General features: G+C 40.5%; 1 protein-coding gene across 1 annotated transcript in view; it reads left to right on the top strand.

Annotated features, from left to right (window-relative positions):
- LOC123366466 (dermatan-sulfate epimerase) overlaps positions 1-21292 on the top strand; it is a 275329-nt gene that overhangs the window by 86325 nt on the left and 167712 nt on the right. The window lies entirely within an intron of this gene.

The following is a 21292-nucleotide window of genomic DNA, read 5'->3' on the forward strand; positions in this document are numbered from 1 at the left end:
TCCTTAATTAGCTGGAGAATGCATAGTCATATAACACAAGGCACTTCTTTATCGTCAGAGAAAGAGAGCTTCACCTCTGGAGTATTTTCATGCTCTGGCTCTGGGAGAAAGAATAGGACCAGAAAATCAAACTTAAATCTCGTGAATGACAGTGCAGTGGTGTGCATTAACTGTGGATCACTGAGCTGGGTTAGAAGTCTTTCCTTAAAGTTACTATTTAATTTTCACATTTTTATAAAGTGATGAAGTGGGCCTCATGAAATACTGCATCTTTAAGTGAGTGCTGATACAAAAATGAACCAAACACCATCGTGGTTGCTTTTATGTAGTATTACAAATGAATCATAGAAATTGCAGATGAAAGATACCATTATTTTGCTAGTGCAGAATATTCCCTACAGTAGATTCTTAGAGATGGGCCAAAACTGGAACTTCAGTTCAGAATACTTGGGAATTTCAGATAGGTTTGGATTCAGATCGTCAAATTCAAACCTGCCCGCATGGTTTTGGTTTTATGTTGGATCCAAAATGGGAAGGGGTTCACTTTCCATTTCTGGTTCACATTTAGCCAAAATTTTGTCAGAAGAGTTCTGCAGAAATTCTTTTGTCCTCAGATGGAAGAAATTCTTTGAGCTGTTGATCTGCCTGATTGTCCTGTCACTACGATGCCATCTATGTCAAACCCAGACTCTAGCCCTAATTCTGCGTAGAACTTGAGCTCTGTATTTAATGCAATCTAGACATGGCTTGGAACCTTGCCTTTCTACCCACCTTCATTTGAGTTTCCTTGCAAAATTATTCCAATTGGATGAATCTAAGTGGAATTGTCAATTTTTAACAAGACTATTTTGAAGTTAATGGGTGCAATCCTGGCCCCACTGAAGTCTGTGGAAGTTTTGCTATACAACCTTATTTTGGTCCCCTTTTGCATATGCATTGTGGCAAAGCCTTTAATCACATGATCATGCACTATTTTATCCACATGGCACTCAGGGAATGAATCAGGGTTGGTTAGTGAATGAGGCTGGGATCTATAGGACCTTTGCCTCATTTGCTGAAGAAGTTGGAAGGTTTGTAGTAAACGGTGTAAAGGGTTGGAGGAAGAGAAGGGATGGTCTCCTGGATAAGACAGATGAAGGATTCTGTCCCTGCTTCTGCCACAGAATTCCTATGCAGAACAAGACTTTGCTCCTGATCCACTTGAGCTCAGTGGCAAAACTCCCAGTAACATCAATGGTGCAGAATCAGGCTCCAAATCCTTTAAATCAAATGTGTTGCAGGTGGCAGCTAATTGTATGCTCCTCATTTTCTAAGTGCTTCATATTAACGCACGTAAGGGCCTGAGTTGTGGAAGTACTGAGCACTCACAACTGCAATTGAAGTAAGTGAGAACTCTGTCCTGAGTGTATAAAGTGCCATAAAATGCTAAGTATTCTGAAAAATAAGGTCCTAGGCATCTTCAAACGGTCACCCAAAATGAATGGACACTCCTGACCCTAGTGTCTCTGTGCCTCAATTCTTGACTTTATAAAATGGGGATGATACCACCTCATCTCACAGGAGTAGGGTGCAGATAAATTCATTTAATGTTTGCCAAGCACACACCTATTAATTACAGTAATTAGTGTCACAGAAAAGCTAAATGAGTAAATTGATAATTCTGTATTCAGAGCAATGTGTGAAGGGTATGCAGAAATAAGACACCGGTCAACATACTGAATGATGAGGATAAAATGAAACATTGAATAGCTGCCTATTTGGTGAGCACCATCTGCTGTATGCACTGAATGAGGCAGGGGTCTTTTGAAAAAAATAGTGTGTGATCTGGTAATTAAAGTCTGTATCATAATGCAGATGCACAACAGGGCTAATTAAAGTTGCACAGGAAACCTTAATACTGACATTTCCTACCTTTTCAGTGCTTGACTTTGTAATTAATGTTCTTTTAATGTAGGTTTCTTCTTTTTTCTTATTTAATTCATTTACTAAACTTTTTAAAAAGCAAACTGAAAAAATAAAATTTCCATCACATAGGAACACATTGACTCCCACATTGTGTCATCAGCAGGACTGGAACCTTTACCTCCATAGCACAGATCTCTGCCACAGGAACTAGTGGAGCAATTGATTGTCATTTTATACATGGACCAGCCATAAATGGAGATGAACGTGCTGTTTGCCAGTGGGATCCATAGGTATTTGCTGATAGCAAAGGAATGTTGAGACTCAGGAATCCTGATTTAATTCCCAGGTCTGGTGGTTACAGACCCCTCTGCTCCCATTCCCAAGCCTGGCTGCTTCTAGTCTGCTCCCTCCAGCATGCCTCTGTCCACTCCCTCCCATCACCTGGCTCTTCTCAGAGTCCTCCTCTGCCACCCTCCCCTGGCTGCTGGCTGCTCCCATGCCTCCCTGACGTCCATGTGTCTTCTCACTCCACTGCATTCCAGGTTATTTTCTTCTCCTCCAGGTTGATTGGGTGCCAGCAATTAGAGCATTGAGAGCATTTGAAAGATAATCTGTCTTTCAATTCTGGTGCCTCATGCCACTTAAGTCACTGAGAGGAGGAATTGCAGTGACTTTTCAGCTTGGAAAAGAGACGACTAAGGGGGGATATGATAGAGGTCTATAAAATCATGACTGGTGGAGAGAAAGTGAATAAGGAAGTGTTATTTACTCCTCATAACACAAGAACTAGGCATCGCAAAATGAAATTAATAGGCAGCAGGTTTAAAACAAACAAAAGAAAGTATTTCTTCACACAACATACAGTCAGCCTGTGGAACTCTTTGCCAGAGGATGTTGTGAAGGCCAAGACTGTAATAGGGTTCAAAAAAGAACTAGATATATTCATTGAGGATGGGAATGGGCGGCAGGGGATGGGTTGGATCACTTATGAAAGTTCTGCTCAGCCCTGGAGCCTTGGGATGGAGTTTGCTGAGTTGCTCTGTGGTGATTTCAAATGTGTAGCCTGGTTGGTACATAGGAGCTTTGTGAGGATGGACTATGCTCATTACAAATGGAAACTTTGGAGAATTTAGCTGCTGAACCTTAAGAAGCCTCTACTGCACATGTGCAAACTGCAAATTAGGATAGATTTTCACTGGAATGTCAGAAAGGGCAATTCTTAACACCAGGGCAATGCCTCTGCCAGATTTCAAGTCCCTCTCCAAAGCATAGCAGTGCTAGAGCTTCCCAGTGAAACAGTTGTAAAATGTTTTAACAGCCAGGAGTCCAAAGTGGATTGTTTGAGTGGACAGAAGAGTGACCATAGTGGAAGTCATGAGGACTTCATGAGCCTACCAAAAACTTTAGTCATCTTTGCTAGGAGACTCTTTGCATGCAAGCACAACAGCAAAACATATATATATATATACTTCTTCAGGAGGAGAGGTGCACTTATCCCAAATGCCTTCCCATTATTGGAAACTCCAGCAAGAAAGTGCAACAGTGCTCATAGTGATTCCTTCTTGGGACACACAATTCTCTAATTGAGTAAGCACCCAGTGCCTGCTATGTTTCTGCCTCACAAGACAGGATCCGTTACTGAGGGCCTATTTCTCCATCATGAACTGAGACTGAGCCCATCGGCCTGATTTTTGAGAGGAAACACTTGACTGGCTGTTCAGTCAGAGTAATCAACACTTTACTTGCTTCCACAAAGTATCTTTCTCAAAATTCTCAGAAGTGACTATTGACTTTTGGACCTCAAGTTTTGGGTACCCAGTTTGAAAAACTTTAAAAGGACCTAATTTCCAGAAACTGCTGAACACCCCCTTTTGAAAGTCTAGCCTTTTTAAGGTGTCTCGGGTTGGCCATCCAATGTCACAAGCTAATTTTGAAAATATTGGCCTAAATATGAATAAGATTAGAAAATTAATGAGGCAAAAGTCTTCCAACTTCTCCTTATAACAGTGTTGTTTTTTTCCTTTGTAATGAGTTTATTTGCATGGTATTTTTGGAATCAACAATAGGCTCAGAACCAGACAGATTTTTAAAGTAATATATCTTTAAAATAATATTTGCACAGGAAATTAATTTGTAAGATGAGGCAAAGAGACAACAACACAGTGAGGGGTGAGAAGTAGTTGTAGAAGATGTGCCAATAAAAACACTTTGTTTCATGGAATCACTTGCATAAGCATGTGCTACCCCATTGTTTTACAAAAAAAGAGTCTTCATTTCCTAGTGGATAGCAAACTGCGAACATCTACATGAAAGTAATATGAAAAGGCACATTTTCAGGGTGTTGCCTGTCTAGTTCCACTGTACTGAAAACTATTGCAGGGCTTAACCCTGGAGTCATCGAACAAACAAAACTCCCATTGATTGTCAGTGGGGGTTTTGTTCATATAACAGTTCACCATTGCGCTATAAGGATATAACTTTAACTTGAATAGGCAAAGCAGTTCAAAATTAAAGCTGAAATGCTGTCCTTTGCTCATTTTGCTTAAGTTACTGTTATTGAAGATTTTACCTACCATATGTCTTGCACATCATGCTGAGTTAAGAATTAGTTTTCAGCCTTCAGTCTTGGCACTTCCTTTTGTTGGTTTATATTGGGTCCTTAATGTTACGTTGACATAGCAATTTTTGAAGTTTAATTTTCTTTAAAAACAAATTAGATAATCATTTGTGGATTTTGAAGATGTTATATTCATGACTTTTCAGTGAGATTTAATAAGTATTGATGTACATTAACATGAGAAAACATTAGACCTGCTAATGACTCATCTTGTAGCTACAAAAAGGCTGTTCTTGGTAAAAGATCTAACAGGATATATCCATATGCAGGCACCATTTGTAAGAACCGAATTTCATTAGACTATTAAGATGTCTTTGACTGAAACTTACAACTTCAGTAAATATTGTAAGTAGCAGAGTGCCATTCCTGTGCTGTACTCAGGAGCTTTCCTCCTATCAATTCAATTCTTTTTCTTTTTTTTTTCCCTTTCTGTCACACCTCCCTCATTAATTTGGCTACTACAATACATTTTTGTCAAAAAGAACATTTTTGCGGCATTCAAACTGGATTAATCTGACATCTGGAAACTTGTTCCCAAAACTGAGCACTCTTGACTGATGCTGTTTTGACTCTGACTGCTACATGTTCTGTCATCTGTATTATTACCGAGTAGTTGGCTGGCTTTGTGGGAATGGAAGCTTTCTGCCCTCTAAAACCACACTGAGGGCTATCTCCTTTAGTTTCAATAGTATTGAAGGCTCAGTTCCTCTTGCTAGTAGGCAAACTTGATTGTTAGCCTTTTCCTTCACTTCAAATATTTTTTTTTCTTTTTACCTTCTAGAAAGGAGGGACAAACTACTAGAGTGCCACACATCCTGGCCATACGTGCCATGACATCCATTATTTCAGATCAATGATTTTTGGGTCCCTTCTCTATTCCATTATAAAGAAGTGGCTTTGGGGTGATGGCGATTATCCTAGCACAGTGGAGCCCCAGTCTTGTTTGGGGACCTCTGGTCACTACTGTAATACAAATAATAAAATAATAATTGAAAATCCATGGTAGTGATACAGGTCTTCTGCATATTCTCCTCACGATACATTCATGCCACTTTACTTCCATTAACTCTGAGGGTACTTACAAAATATCATGATGGCTTTGTTCTCTGGTGCAAGTCTAATGTTTTAGTCACAAAATAATCTTAAGTAGGTAATATCTTAAGAACTTTTGTATCACCATGATAAATAGAAAACTGAATACTGGCTCAGTCTCTATTTCTCTCATTCTCTCACTCCAAAACTTCTGTATTTTCCTTGATTCCAGAAGAAGCAGCAAGGGAAAAATAGTTCTTCTAAAATATGTCAAATGTTTCATATTTAAATATACCATTTCACCAATAATATGCTTAGACCCATAGCTATTTTTTTTAAACACTGGCTTACTTTGGAACACCATGGAACAGGCCTAATACTGTAATCATCTTGCAAAATCTTTGACTCAGAAGACATTTTTTTCTTCTGTGTGGTCTTTGTATTTCAACGTGAAAGTAGAGAACACTTTCCTTAAAGCAAACTTAAAGAATGCCATCTTTATACCAAGATATTGTTTGATATACTGTACTGTAGGAAATGCTGTCAGCATTAACTTCTCAGGTGAATTAATTCTAATGTCCATCTTAACAGAAAAACACATTTCTGGCTGTTTTGTGCTGCTGAACAGCTCTGTAGGGAGTCATTGCAACAGAGTGTAAGTTATAGCACCTTTGCTTCATACCTCCACAGCTGCGCTGCGCTCAGCTCAGAATCAGGGCCATGACTTCATAACTTTGTCTGCTAAATCATTTAACTCAAAGTGTGTTACAGTGCTACTGGGATCTCACCTCATCCATGTACTCTGATTTGCACAGAGACTCTTCTTAGATCAAAGGCTTGCAAAGCAGACGTCACCGTTGCAGCTCTTTGATAACAGTCACTCCTGTCATCAACTCTGGAACGCAGAGCTCTCTGAGCCCATTGCGCTTCCCCCATTCCTTCACTGGCTCAACCCACATCTGGGCCCACCATCACCGACACTCTCTCCTTGCTCCTCCTTCCTGACACCACATCCAAACGAGCCAGCCTCCATTCTTTTTCCAGTTGAAATCTGCCTCAGCTCCCTCTGACCTACCACTCTCCTGCTCCTTCCCTCATTCAGCTAGCCAAGCTGAAACCCCCCTGAACTCTGCTTAATGGGACCCCTCCCCCCACAGTATATGTAGTTGTGTGTGTACACACACATGCTCACTCTTCCTGCTTCCAATGGTGCTTGTCTTGTCTACCCAACTGGGGTAGAACCCAACACCCCCTCTTGTCACATGCAGCCTGCACCTCCAGCCCTAAACTTCATTCAGCCCTCCTCAGGTCCTGTCAGTCACTCCAGGAACCCTTTACCTTTCCCTCTGCCCCACTCTAGGCTGTTGCTACAACCCCTTATCTCCCTACTCATTTCCCTCCTAGACGTTCCTATTTCCTCATTCTGCTCTATGCATCATAAAAACAGCCATCCTGGGTCAGACCAATGATCCATCTAGCCCAGTATCCTGTCTGCCAGCAGTGGGCAGTACCAACACCACGTGTTTCATTCCAAAGAGCACCAAGAGGGAAATGCAGGTGAGATTCTATCTTGTGAAAATGTTTTATGAAATTTAAGCATATCTCAGAGTCTGTAGACAATCTTAGACCTTCCTAAAATTAGTTAGGCTGATCCAAGGCTTTAGATTGGTTCAATCTGCCTTCAGGCTTTACAACACATAAAACTGCAAACAAATTCTGAAAAATATGAGTGGAGCAGGGGATGGGTAGGATATCAGGAGGTTGTAGAAGGATGTAGATTGAAGCCGTAACGTGTAGCTACTTAACCTGAGTTAAGCAAGGTAAAATTAATTCATTCTTAGTTTCATGGGAATATCTCTTCACTTTCACTTTGGAAATGACAGAATAAAAAAAAAAGTGGGAAAGTTTATTCAGGAAGTGTGAAAATGCAAAATGTTTCCAAATATCTGCTCTGTTTAAAATCCTTTATTGAAAAAGTACAATAGTAACATGGAAAACTTTTTCTTGTATTCATATAAGTAGGAAAGCTTATACACTAGCAAGTTTTTCTTCAGAGCTTTAAGGATAGTAAGAATTTTCCATTCTAAACCTTTCTGCCTGTTAGAAAATTCCTGCCAAAATATACCATGTGAATTAGCTTGGGTCTGTGGTTTGTTCACTTGTCAGATTGCTTATGTTTCATGACTGCACTTTCTTCCTTTCCTTTTTTTTAATAAAAAGTATTTAAATTTCATCAAAAAATGGTAATGAGGACAGGAGAAGCTATTCAAATCTAATACTTTTGATTTCATTAATCAAGCTATTGCCCAGTACCAAGATATTAAAAAACAGAAAATACATGGGAGTATGAATTCTTTTTCATGTCACATAAGAACAGCCATGCTGGGTCAAACCAATAGTCCATCTAACCCAGTATCCTGCCTCTGAGGCCTGGTCTGCACTACAGAGTTAAGTCGACGGAAGCTGCCTTAAATTGATCTGTTAATGTATGCGTCTACACTACTGGGTCCTTTACGCCAACCTAAGTTGCCTCTAATGTCAACTTCTGTATTCCAGCTCTGTGAGAGGCATAGCACTTAATTTGATTTTTATGGGTCGACAGCGAGGTAGTGCAGACACAGCGTTGTATAATTTGACTTAATTGGCCTCCAGGTGGTGTCCCACAATGCTCATCTGTAACCACTCTGGAGATCATTCTCAACTCTGCTGCACTGCAGCCAAGTACACAGGAAACAGCCCACCCTTGCTAAAGCCCCAGGAACTTTTGAATTGCCATTTCCTGTTTGATCAGCATTGGGAGCATGCCAACTTGAGCATAGCTGGTTATGGAGACTCTACACCCCAAACGCACTCCAGCCTGGTCTGCACAGGAGGTGGTGGATCTCATCGCGTGGGGGAGAAAGGCTACACTATGGGCACACAGAAGTACCGTATGAAAATAAAAGAACTTCGCCAAATGTACCATAAGGCAAGAGAGGTGAACAGTCGTTCTGGTGCTGAAACCCACATCTGCCAGTTCTGCAATGAGCTGCATGCGATTCTCCGGGGTGACCCTACCAGTACCCCCAAAAGCAACATGGACACATCTCAGGTGTGTGAGTCTACGGATAATAAGGAGGACAATATGGTGGATGAGGAAAAGGAGGAGGAGGAGAATGGGATATAGGCAAGCGGTGGATCCATTCTCCCCATGAGCCAGGAAATATTTTTAACCCAGGAGCCCTGTGGATCTCAGGACATCATGGTGGCCAACCGTGATGCCGGGAAGGGCACCTCTGGTGAGTATACAGTTCCAATCAAATTCCAGTTAAACTTTAGTGGGCACACACATTTGGTTTCATTGCATGTTTACTGTGAAGAAAAAGCGAGGTTCTGTGGGTCTTTGTTTCCATGAGGCCACTCCAGCTGCGCAGAGGGTAGCCCCTGGAAAACACTGTTTATGTGGACTGTGATAGCCCAGGAATCCTCCATGGGGATCTCTAGGAAACTTTCATGGAGATACTCTGCAATCCTTTGCAGAAGGTTTCAGGGAGGGCAGCCTTATTTATTCCACCATGGTAGGACACTTTCCCACACAACTCCTAAATTAATTCTGCTGGCATCATGGCAGTACACAGCATAGCAGCATAAGGATCAGGTCTATACTCAGATTCTTGCAGCATCTCCTCCCTTTCCACCTCTGTTACCCTCAGGAGACTGATATCACATAGGGTCACCTACGGGAAATGGAGGAAGTTTTTATTAAAAGTGCTCATACAGCAAACAATAGAGCATGTAGACACACACACACCAGAATTCCGGATCGCCAAACCACACTGCTGCTAATGTACCTTTAATGTGCTCAGCATGAATCAGCATGTCATTCAAGTGGCTGATAGAAGACTGGGGTGGGCTTCCTCTGTTTTTCTCCCACCCTCCCAGAGGCCCCCCATGTGACCCATTCTTAAACAACATCCCGTGTTGCTAGGGGGAAGGGTGATTGTTCAAATAGCTACCTATGCTACTGACATGAGTCTGACATAAACGTCAGGAAAAGTACAGTCACCCCTGACTCAGGGGCCTACTCACCATGGCTGGAACAGTAAAACAGATCACTGAATGGGTAGGGATTCTGATTATGTTATGGCTTGCACCTAGTGTAATAAGGGGTTTGGATATTTTTTTTTTAATAAAAAAAACTTTGCTCTAGAAACATTGTATGTATTTACAATGGTTGCTTTGTTCTTTTCCATGTCTTAAAGCTGGAAATCTGTCCTTTGGCATGTCATCAATACCTGTACGGAGACTTTCGCTGACTAGGAGGAGGAGAAAAAGAATGCGGGAGGACATGTTCACCAAGATAAACAATGCCTATGGGACAGCTGACACAGAGCTCAGAGGCTGGAGGATTTCACAGTCTGAGAAGTTAGACATGGACATAAAGAGCAGGAAAGTATCCCAGGAGCATGAGCTTGTAACACAGGATGAGATGCTTCAGACTATGAGGGACCAATCAAACACGTTGAGGCGTCTGGTTGAGCTGCAGAAACAGAAGCAGGAGGGTAGAGTCCCTCTGCAATCCCTGCTGAACAGCCAGCATCACCTGGCTCACAACCTCCCTCCCCAAAAAGTTCCATGAGGTGTTGGGGGAAAGTCCATTATCCTTTGCACACAACTCAAAGGGAGGGTACAAGGAACAGAAGGTGCCCATTCACAGACCTTTGATGGTCAAGAATGCGGTGTTATGTTACACGGGTGACGTTGTTTCTCCCCTCCCAAGTTTATAACCCCTTTTTCCCAAGGTTACCTTTTTTTTCCTGTTCTCTCAATTTATTTTTGTTAGTTAAATAAAACAAATGGATTTGAGAAATAAATGTTGTTTTTTGAGTAGAGGCAGGGAGATGGGGGAGGAGGTTTGGCTTTACAGGGACAGTGATGCAAGCAAGGCGAAGGTTTGGGAAAGCACAATGAAGACAAGCAGCTCACATCACTGTGACTCATTACTGAAACATTTTTTCAAAGCCTCGCAGATAAGCAGAGCCCCTTGCTATGCTCTTCTTCTTGCCCTAGTATCTGGCTGCTCAAAGAGAGTTGCCAACCTATCTGCCTCCATGCCCCACCCCGGCGGAAACTTTTCTCCCTTTGCCTCACAGACATTATGCATCGCACAGCAGGCAGCTATAACCATGGGGATGTTGTCTTCAATAAGGTCCAACCTTGTTAGTAAACTTCACCAGCACCCTTTTAAACGGCAAAGGCACATTCAACCACCATTCTGCACTTGCTGAGCCTCTAGTTGAACCGTTACTTACTGCTGTCCAGACGGCCAGTGTATGGCTTCATGAGCCATGGGAGCAAGGGGTAGGCTGGATCTCCCAGGATCACGATAGGCATCTCGACATCGTCAATGTTCATTTTGCGGTCTGGAAAGAAAGTCCCTGATTGCAGCTTTATGAACAGACCCGAGTTCCTAAACATGCAAGCGTCATGCACCTTTACCTACCGTCCCACATTGATGTCAGTGAAACACTCCCTGTGATCCACCAGCACTAGCAACACCATTGAAAAGAATCCCCTTCGGTTTATGTGGTCTTTGGCAAGGTGGTCTGGTGCCAAGATGGGGATATGCATGCCATCTATCTCCCCACTGTAATTAGGGAACCCCATCACAGCAAAACCATCCACTATGTCCTGCACGTTTCCCAGAGTCACTACCTTTCATAGCAGAAGTCAATTGATGGCCCTGCAAACTTGGAAAACAGCAGCTCCCACGGTTGATTTACCTTCTCCGAATTGATTCCCCACTGATCGGTAATTGTCTGGCATTGAAAGCTTCCATACAGCTATTGCCACTTGCTTCTCCACTGTCCGAGCAGCTCTCATTTTTGTGTTGCTGAACTTCAGGGCAGGGGGAAACTCTGCACAAAGTTCTTGAAAAGTGGCCTTCTGCATTCGAAAGTTCTGCAGCCACTGCTTGTCATCCCAGACCTGCAAAATGATGCAGTCCCACCAGTCAGTGCTTGTCTCAGAAATGGCGTTCAACCACGTGCAGCTGCTCTAAGACTGCCAGCAGCAACTGTGAATTGTTTTTTCCAGTGGCTTGCAGCAGGGCTGCTTGCAAGACATTGCAATATTCCATGTGGCAGCTCCTATCTCAGCTCTCTAAATACTGCAGGAGAAGGTGCAACGTGTTTGAGATGCTCACAGCAAGGGTGTATAACTAAGCATAATAAGGTGTAAAAGCCATTGGGTTGTTTGCGGGTGATATGAGGGAGGGAGGATAGTGCATCATGGGAGGCCAAACAATGTTCCCATTCTCCCCTGCAACAATGTTTTAGTCCCATGAGGCATTGCACAAACTTCTCAAAACACACTGCAGCAAGTTGTACTTTGGGATAGCTTCCCACGATGCACTGCTTTCAGCATCGATGCAGGCACTGCTAGTGAGGATGCACTTCATTGAGACAATGAGCATGGTCTAGTAATGCACCATCAACTAAATGAATTCGGAGGCTCGAGGTCAAATTACATAAAGTCGACTTTATTTTGTAGTGTAGACATGCCCTAAAAGTGCCCACTGCCAGGTGCTTCAGAGGGAATGAATATAACAGGGTTTGAGTGATCCATTCCCTGTCGTCCAGTCCCAGCTTCTGTCAGTTGGAGGTTTAGGGAAACCCAAAGCATGAGTTTGTGTCCTTGGCAATCTTAGCTAACAGCCATTGATGGAACTATCCTCCATGAACTTATCTAATTCTTTTTTAAACCCAGTTATACTTTTGGCCTTCACTGCATTTCATGGCAACAAGTTCCACGGGTTGACTGTGTTATATGGAAAAAGTACTTTTTAATGTTTGTTTTAAACCTGCTGCGTGTTAATTTCATCAGGTGACCCTAGATGTTGTGTTATGTGAAGGGGCAAAGAAAACTTTCCTATTCCATTTCTCCATACTATTCATTATTTTATATCCTCCTATAGTGGTTATACAGCTGTCTGTTTACCCTTCTGTATGTTTCTATTAAAAATAAATAAATATGGAAATAATATCTATCATTCTGAATGTATTATAAAAATCCTCTTGTGGTGTATCAGTCATTATTCACTATTATTCTTCAATTGAGATCATATTAATTCTGAAAGCCAAGTATCTTTTCCTTAATTTATCACTTGTTTAATTGAAAATTATTTTATGGCTTATTTACAAACAAGTTGAAACTGCAGTATGCATTTTTCAAGATAATAGTATAAGCTCTATCTATATTACATGTGCTGTATTTTAAGATTCTCCAGTTAGACAAGTTAATTATTTACACCATAATTATTATGGTTGTGGAATCCAGATTTGTGGTGAAGTCTAGACAGGTATCTCTCTCTAGATTTTTAAGGCTGCTATTATCATGATATCTCAGCACCTTATACTCAAAGTAAGCAAATTTATTTCTTCCAGCCTTGTTGGTAGGAACAAGCTTAAGCTTATTGAATTTTTTCATATTGTCAAATGACAATCTGCTGTAGAACAGTTTGCTAAACTCATGAATTTCAAGGTGCACTTGTAAGCCAGTCTCAAAATTATTCTTTACAACTTGGTCATGCTTATCATTCAGAATCTAAGTGCACATTTCAAGCATTTGATTGAAATCAAAACAGGTTTTAATACCAAATTTAAAACTGTAATTAATACTCTTAGGCTGAGATTCTTAAAGGTGCTGAGGGGATTGGATGCCCAATTTGCATATATTTTTAAATCCCATCTTCAGTCAATACAAATTTGTTAATGCTTTTAATAATTTCTTTTAAGTTACTGACCTGACCTTAAATGGGTGCTCAGTTGAGTGATTAAACCAATTGTTTAAAAAAAAAAAAAAAGCTAATATTAATGGAAGCTAACAATGTTAGAAACCACTAGGAAAGGGATAGATCATAAGACAGAAAATATCATAATGCGATTATATAAATCCATATTATGCCCACACCTTGAATACTGCGTGCAATTCAAGTTGCCTCATATTAGAAATGGAAAAGGTACAAAGAAGGACAAAAAAGATTGGTGGTATAGAACTGCTTCCATACAAGGAAAGAGTAAAAAGACTGGGATAGTTCATCTTAGAAAAGAGATGACTAAAGAAGGATATGACAGCGGTCTATAAAATCAGGAATTGTGTGGAGAAAGTGAATAAGGAAGTTTTATTTACTCCTTCACATAACACAAGAACCAGGGGTCACACAATGAAAGTAATAGGCAGCAGGTTTAAAACAAACATAAAGAAGTACTTCTTCACAGAACACACAGTCAACCTATAGAATTTATTGCCATGGGATGTTGTGAAGGCCAAAAGTATAACTGGACTCAAAAAAGAGCTAGTTAAATTCATGGAGGATAAGTCCATCAATGGCTATTAGCTAAGATGCTCAGGGACCATGCTCTGCATGTCCCTAAACCTCTGACTGCCAGAAACTAAGACTGGATGGCACGGTGGATCACTCAATAATTACGTTGTTCCGTTCTTTCCCTCTGAAGCATCTGGCAGTAGCCACTGTTGGAAGACAAGATACTCAGCTAGATGGACCTTTGGTCTGACCCAATGTGGCTTTTCTTATGTTCTTAAATGGTGTGGCTAAAGCACAGGGCTAGCACAAAAGACACCAGGTTCTATGTTTGGCTTTCCAACCAATTTCCTGAGTGACCTTAGATAAATCACTTAACTTCTCTGTTCCTCAGTGTACTTACCTGTAAAATGGTAATAACACTTGGCTGCCTTGATGGGTCTTTGCAGGGATAAAATAGGGAAAAGATTCTTTGTAAGTGCAATAAGTTGTCTATCATTTTTTTACATTAACTACCTCCCTTTGCTCAGTGAGGTAGTAATCCTTTTTATGGACCAATATCTATAAAAAAATTTTATAGGAGCATGAACAAGTATGTCCAACCACAAATCTTCCATTTTGTTTTTATCCCTGTGACTTTCAAATGACCAAATACTAAACGGAAATATGATTAAGTACCTAAACTTATTCTCTTATTTTGAGACTTTTGCCAATGTTCTGCCTGGATCTGCATGTCACAGCGAACATATAACCCTGTGGAAAGATGAGTTTATAAGGGGAACATAGACACAACAAATGCTAACTTCCATAGCCAGCAGGTGTCACTGTAATTCTGAATGGCATATGGTAAAATGTCATTAGTGGGATTTAATGTTCTAAAGGGGAAAATAAAATTTTATTATTTATAATTGGCAATTCTTAACTTATATTGAATTGACTTACATTGGAAATAATTTATAATTATTTAGTGGTTATGTTGGGTTATTGGGAGTTTATGAATGTAATCCTTGTCTGAAACTCGCTAAACTATGCCTCAAGTTGAAATAAGGACATCAGAAGTAAGTATTTGTCTCTTGATTGGTTTAAAAACATTTATTTTATGTTTAATTGTAAAAAGATGGCTATTTTCTGAAACATAAATTAAAGTATAGGTTCCAATATTTATTTTAATCATAAAATTCAGGGCTCAGTGTTTGCAACAGTGAATTAAAAACATCCAGCAATATGAATGTGCCAGTAAAGCTTGAGAAAAAGAAGTCTTCTTCTTCTTATTCATTCCCTGTGGAGCATAAGGCGCCAACCACTCTCCTCCATTCATTTTGTTCTTGAGCGAGACAGCAGATTTCATCCCACTTCATTCCCATACCTTTCATTTCCTCTTCAATGGTCCTTCGCCACGTCCCCAATGGTCTACTTCTCCTCCTTCTTCCTTGTGGTGTCCATCATAGGGCAATACGAGGGTGTCTGTCAGCATCCATTCTCAACACATGCCCCAGCCACCTCCATCTTCGTTGTTTGGCTTCATCCACTATATTGTTGATGCCCGTTAATCGGCTCACTTCAACATTGGTAATACGCTGCGGCCAATGTATGTTAAGAATTCGCCTAAGACACCTTCCTTCAAAGCCCCGAAGCCGACTTTCTATCTTCTTGTTGGTCCTCCATGTTTCCGCTGCATAGAGCAACACAGAGCGGACGTTCGACCTGTAGATCTCTACCTTGGTTTTCATTTGCCAGATGGTTGACCTCCAAATATTCTGAAGTCTATAGAATGCATTTGCTGTAAGACCGATTCTGGTAGATATCTCCTTCTGAATATTGCCATAAGCCGATATGTAACTACCAAGATATTTGAAGTTGTTCACCTCCTCCAATTCTACGTCACATAACACTGTCTTCGTCGAGCTGGCTGTTTTTACTTTCATTATTTTGCTCTTACCGGCATGGATATCAAGTCCTACGCACCTTGCTACTCTACCTATTCTATCAGTCTTCTCTTGGAGGTCCGTCTGAGAGCTTGAAATCAGGGCGATGTCATCCGCAAAGTCACAGTCTTCAATATGACCAGAGGGTCCCCATGCGATCCCTCTTGGCCTATCTTCAGTGGCTTTCCGCATCACCCAATCTGTGACCACAAGAAATAGAATGGGCGAAATAACACACCCTTGTCTAACTCCCGTTCTCACATGGAACCACTCGCTCTGCTGTCCTTCATGGCGAACACAACACTTATTGCCGGCATACATATCTTTGAAGAAAAAGAAGTAAGAAACTATTAATAAAGGAGGAAAATACCATGGATTTGATCTCTCAAAAATGAAAAGTTAGTAAAGAAATAAGACATCTGATCATAGTTCAAAGAAACAATAATATATTTTTGAAATAGTATTTATTAAAATCACATTTTTGTAAAAATAAAAGTAAAATAAGAAGAGAGAATCAAATATTGTATTTGCTTAGATTAACATCCCCCCCGCAAAAAAAAACAATACCTGGGGCCTCATATTCTTGATTTTGTTATTTTCATCAGCAGGGCCGTCCGTAGGGGCTGGTGTGGGGCCCGGGGCGGAAGTGACAGATCAGTCTCTTCCAGGACCGATTGCGCTGGCCAGTTGCACCACCTACGGGGCCCCCCAAAGTGCAGGGCCTGGAGCAAGGGGGTCAGGGTAGAGGTGACAGATTCATCTCTTCTGGGACCAACCACACTGGCCAATGGCACAGGGCCCGGAGTGGTTGTCCTGATTCACCCTACCCAGAGGGACAGCTCAGTTAATCAGAATTGATAAATCTACTCTTTCTGACAGATAACCTGTACAAATAACATTAGATATCTTGGGGAAGTATGTTTGAAATATGTGTTAGAAATGGGATTTAAAAAAAAAAAAAAAGAGGGTAAAATTTTCCAAAGTGATTAAGACTTTCCAAAAGACATTTAGAGCCAAATTTTAAAAGGTATTTGGGCACCTAGTGGGATTGTCAGAAGTGCCTAGGCACCTAACTCCCATTGAAATCAATGAGTTTTAAGGTCCTAGTGCTTTTGAAAATCCTACTAGGTGCCTAAATATCTTTAAAAATCTGTCCCTTAGGCATTTAGGATCCTAAGTATACTGTTCTGAGTCATAAAGAGATAACAGGCTGTCAGCAAAGTCAGTGTATGAAAATATTATGGTACCATGACACAGTTCAGTAACAATTACAGAGCCACCGAGATATCATTTGTCTAGGAAGACTTCATTCATTTTTTATTTTCTTTGGCTGTTTGGTGTCCCATATGTAGCAGATGATGTTTTCACTTGGAAGTGTGGTGGATTCTTTTATCCATCTTGAGAAGTGCCTTAGCAGGTGAACTTGTTGACCCATTTACTTTGTAAGAAGGGAGAAAAGATATAAAATTGATTATAGTCATTTTGACTAACAAGAATCAAAATTGTACTACTTGCGCCTTCTTTTGTTTCTCCAAACTAATTGGATCACAATCCTAGCAGACCAAGTAACTCTGTAAATAAGCGGATTTAGTTACTAAGAATATAACACCTTTTTATTTTTCTGTGAAATCAAAACACCTCTCATGTTTCCGTCGGTGACACACTGCTGCAATTTGTTGTTTCTCTCTTACACTAAACGGTGAGGAGAGGGAGTCATTTAATTGGTTCATTCAAATGTTTAGCCAGAGAGGTTTTGGAGGTTTGCTAATAAAATACAGAAGCTTATTCTCCCCTTTGCAAATATGAATGGAGGGGATGAAAATTGTGAGACAGATGGGATAAGAAGTAGGGTTATGGAAGGGAGTGAACTCCTCCCTGCTTCCATATCACACAGAACTCCTCCTATTGTTCCAGGGAAATTTGTGAGAGTAGCCATTCAACAGCAACTCTCTGAAGGATGCTTCCACATGCCCCTCCCAGTAGTTTGTGAGGACTCTCTGCGTCTCTTCAGGGTGTGTGTATGTTCAGAGGGAGAGATTCCAAGCTTTGTATGGCTGATGGCAGAACTCCCCTGTGTCCCATTGGACTCGTAGATTTTACTTTTGCCTTCTCTGTGGAACCCTGAACTGAAGCCCTTCCTGCGAAGGGAGCAGGTGAAGACCTGCTGGAATTTCCTAGATTTTTTGCTCCCTACTGTGGAATTTTCTGTGGGAAGGTACAGTGTAGCCCACCAGCAGGTACAGAAAATGAATACAAGCTCAAACTAAAGAAAAACTTTATTGGAAACCAAAACAGTTTTCAGAAAAGACACATCAGTGCAAATTGACTCTAATTTCTTGATTACAAATGGGTTACATACAGTAACATGCTTTTCAAAAGTGCAAAAAATATTTGCACACACATTTTAGAAAGGAACGACTGAAAATACTTGATTAAGTGATTTTGAATTCTGGGTTTTCTGATATCAAAAAAGGCGGGAGGAAGGAAGAAAGAACTGAGGCCTTTGTTCCTTCTAAAGAAGCACTCAAATGGGTTTTGTTTGGTGCAGATTTCATTAATATAAAAAGGGTTTATTTTCAGTAACTGGAGCTTTTTCTACATTACCAGGGGTGCTAGAAATTTTCTTTTCACAGCTAAAACCAAGAAATCTGTCAATAGTGTTTCATATTTGTGTTTCCAGGATATTTTCCAGGTCCCAAATGGAGTCCTGAGGGTAACCACAGTTCTTGGCTATCATCATCTGTCATGTTAAGGCTGACATGAACAGAGCTTACTTTAGTGCCACTTGTAAGATGTCCAGTGACCAGGATTTCTGTGGAAACATCAGGCATTCTTCTTGCCTCTTTTTTAGGGGTCTGAGTGTCTCCGCACAGTCACTACAACCTAGTCATTGCCAACTAAGGGAGCACAATTCTTGCTAGGTCTAGAATGAAGCCATTACTTTTTCTTGCATTAATGTAACTTGAAAACAGCTAAACTGCTTTAATTTGGTAAGAAAAAAAATACTGCTTAAGCAAATATCTTGTTTGCTAAATTTAAGCTGGGAATGAATTATGGCCACCGTTACAAACATCTGAAAATGTGGGGCATAATGGGAGCACCACACTGCTCTTAACTATATTAGTGGTTAAACAAACAACATTGAAATAAACCTGATCTGGGGAAACTGAGGCAGCTGTCTTTTATCCTTTTTTTCAATGTGCTAGCTGCTGTATTACTCTAGTTGTATTTCAAAGTAAAGGGATCAACTCTGGTTTCATATTATTAGCTCTCAGAAAAATTAAGAGGACATGAAAGACAAAAAGGACCTCAGTGGTATATGTAGGATCTAAACATGTTAGGAACATATTATTTTCTGATGTTTTTAAAATGTGGAACATTTATGATACAATGATTAATTTCCTGACAATTGATCTCCCAGCTTATCATTACTATAGGAATTTAATCATTTGCTTTATGGATAGTAATAATTGTCAAAAAAATCTGTAGGGAAGCCAGGTCAGTAATGTTATAAAAGAATATCAGGTTGATAACTCAGATCAGGCTGTAGAAAATTATTTGAACTGCTCTGCTGGTAAATTTTGAAACAGCACGAAAGAAGTCCTTTGGGATATGGGATGCCTCTTGTTTCCAGCATGAAAGCCAATAAGTGGCATTAATGCCTATTCCAAAGGGAAATGGTTACTTCCAAACAGCTAATGATAACAACCATCAGATGGAGGGAGAGGAGGAAAACAAAAACAAGGAGGAGGGGGAGAACACCAAAACTGAAATCCTTTTAAGTCGCCTGTGTCTTTGCACAAACTATTTGCTTTATTGGGCTTTGAATAAAACCAAACAGGAAAGATCTTAGACCTGTGAAGCTGCCAAAAATTCAGTGGTCTCTGGGAGTTTGACAGTTGAACTACTAGACCTATCTGGTATGTGAAACTGCTGGAAAGAATTGTTCCACTAAGGAGCCAGTGACGGCACTGCTGGATCTGAACAGTGTGTGCGGATTCCAGAGAGTCTGTTTCTGAAAGCTTAAAAGGAGCACGTGCAGTGATCTGACATCTAATAAATTGATCCTGTCAGGTCAGATAAAGCTTCTTAATTCTCTTCCCTTGTTCTCTGAGGGGCTAACACTAGAAAACAAAGCCACTGCATTGATGAAATCAGGGTGGCATTTCTTCCATGTAGGCATATACTGCCAGATCCTTAAAACCCACTTTTCTTCCAAAGACCTACATTACCTGGTGTGAGTGGACTTAAACTAATCCTGGACTGCAGACCCTGCCATCGTGTCTTTAGCTGTAAGGCAGGAAAGAACATTTCAAACTTTTTTCAATTACATTTATTGTAGGTAAATGAACAGGTGGTAGTTTCCATGTTCTGCATTTCCTCCCTGTGGAAGGCATTTGGGGAGAAGGTTGAGTAGACTGAAAGTGCTGAATCAAAGCACTCCTAAAAGAGTGAACCTCTAGTTTTGTAAGTCTTTGAAAGATGAGTCCACAGACTTAAGAGCTAATGTAAGACAATGTAAGTATTAAAGATTCAAAGAAAAGGGAAATCATATTAGTTGGTTTCCCTTCTAGGTAATTCCCTCCAGTCTTACTTGTTAGGATAATCTGTCCAATGAGTGCATGCTTGGGAATATGTCCAGTTGATGGCAGAGAAAAAGAGGGGTAAATAAAAAAAAACTAATATGTAGATACTGCTGAATAAGTCAGGAAGCTGAAGAGAAGATAGACTGTAGTGAGAGACCGAAGGAGATGAATAGTTCCATTAGGGCAGTTGAGACATTGTCATTACTCAGTGCGTAACAAGAACCTGGAAATTAAAGTTGTGTTCTTGTGACCTGCACGCAGTGAAGAACAGCTTCTCAAGCTAATACAGATGTGGCTGATAAGGCCAAATGAAAGTGAAAAATGTCAGTCTGCCATAACATAGCATGACCTCAACAGTGGTCCTACAGACCACTTAAATCATGGAACCACAAATAGGAGGAATAGATATGTGTTCCCCTTCTAAGGCTTTGTAGTAGCCAACAGCAATCTCATTGTTAGTTTAAGGGCTGCTCTAACTTATGCACAAAAATCTGGGCAGTTTAGCAATACAGCCTATACAGTTGTCCTGCATTGTGAAAGGAAAACAGATGCTGTTTGTAACCATTATGTGTATGGATGATCTTGGAGAAGGGGCTAGAAATAGTCAGACACATACTGGAATTTGGGCCTCTGCCGCCAGCAGCAGATTCCTAATAAATAATAATATAGAGTGCAGTGTTTCCCAGAAGACCATGCAGTGTTTGCCTCTGTTCAAATTTATTTTATTTTATTTATTTATTTATTTATTTATTGGCCATCTTGTGCCAATAAATGTCTAGGTCATCTGGACATTAGCCTGTGTTTGAACCACTTAACTTACTACAGCTTTGGGTGGTGAACTTATATACCAGTATTATTTTCTTCTGCATTACTTTGAGAAAGAAAATGATATGGTCTTTAGGCAGTAAGAATTCAGGCATAATAC

The sequence above is a fragment of the Mauremys mutica genome, chromosome 3 (genome assembly GCF_020497125.1).
Source record: "Mauremys mutica isolate MM-2020 ecotype Southern chromosome 3, ASM2049712v1, whole genome shotgun sequence".
NCBI lineage: Eukaryota > Metazoa > Chordata > Testudines > Geoemydidae > Mauremys > Mauremys mutica.